Raw genomic sequence first — 1,785 nt, forward strand, 5'->3', positions numbered from 1 at the left:
GTCATTCTAACACAAGTTTAGCAACAAAAGTTTCTTCTAGATACCTCATCTCATAATCACAAGTCGCGAGTCTCAACCCACAAATCATATGCTCACGGCACCTGGTGTCCACATTTCTAATCAAAACCGCACGGATAACTGACGTGCCAACATCTCAATCCTCCCGGGATGATCACAGACTCACAATCACAATCCAGTCGATGTGGTCACATGCTCACTATCACAATCCGCCTGGCATGGTCACGAGCTCAATATCACATGACCGCAAATAATACAAGAATACATGGGCATGATCAATAAATATTACGTTTCGTACTCCTAAACTAGTATAAGTAGCATGCTACGGTGTATGCTTGCGCGAGTGTACTATTACATCCCAAGTTAACAAGTAATATCAAAGACATCAAGTAGCTCATTGAAAGCAACACAACAAGTCACGCAAGGTGTATAACATACACGAGTAGAATCATACTAATATACAAATATCATCAACATAATACCCTAGGCCATCACACATCATCCCTGACATTGCCACACTTATCTCTTCGATCATCACCCGTATCACTCTGCCCTGACAATATCAGTAGCCACCCGTATCACTCCGATAGCCACCCGTATTACTCCGCATAATAGCCACCATTATCGCTCCGCCTGCACAATAACACAATAGCAACCCGTATCACTACGCACAATCGACAACAGTAGGATGCCACCCTTATACCCCGCATAACAACAACAGTGAAATGCCTCCCCTATGCTCCTCATAACAACAACCAATCCACACAACAATTTACATGTGCTGACATCGCGATAAAATGACAAATCAACTCGTACCACAAGTGCCCATAGGCCATCACCATTCCAAAAGAACCAACGGTATCAGTATTTCCACAATAAATAGCCCACAGCTCAACACAATATGTATATAATCTTAATAATAAGAAAATGAACGTGAAAGTAACTCAACAATGAACAAAACCCCCTTTAAACATAACTTTAATTAAAGTAGATTAATTAATTTTAGTAACTTAAACTTCAATTAATTGCTTAAGGATAACTCGATAATGAAGGTATTTCCACGAAATGACAAACTTCGGATCCTAGTGTATGAAATAGGCTAACAATGAAAGAGATGCCATGAACTAGCAACTACGTCTAAATGCATGAGAATAACTCGGCAACAAAAGGATATCATGTAACAACAATTTTAATTAAGAGTAACTCAACAATAAAGGAACAACTTCAAATAAAGCATATAAGGGTAAACTTGACAAGTAAAGGATGTGACATGTAACAACAACTTTAAATAAAGCATATGAAAGTAAACATGGCAAATAAAAGGATATAACATGCGCTAACAATTTCAAATAAATACATAAAAGATGCCTAAGAGTCTAAACCGGTTAATTTTCACATATAAGCCCGAGTACGCACTCGCCCCTCGCGTACACGGCTTTCACATAACACAAATAGCACAAACAACTCCAATCCTAAGGGGTAGTTCCTCCACACAAAGTTAGGGAATATACTTACCTCAAGAAAGTCAAATTAATACTCTAAATGACCTCGTGTGAAACAAACCTCCGAACGGCTCAAATCTAGCAAAAATAACTCAATATCATAAATAAAAATCATGGGAAACAATTCTGGATAATAAAGCTTCGACCTTTAATGAAAACTAAAAAGTCAACCTTAAAAAGTCAACCCCGGGCTCGCACCTTGAAACCCGACAAAATTTATAAAATTCGAACACTCATTCAATTACGAGTACAACCATACTAATTT

This window comes from Nicotiana tomentosiformis, chromosome 9 (genome assembly GCF_000390325.3).
Source record: "Nicotiana tomentosiformis chromosome 9, ASM39032v3, whole genome shotgun sequence".
NCBI classification, from domain to species: domain Eukaryota; kingdom Viridiplantae; phylum Streptophyta; class Magnoliopsida; order Solanales; family Solanaceae; genus Nicotiana; species Nicotiana tomentosiformis.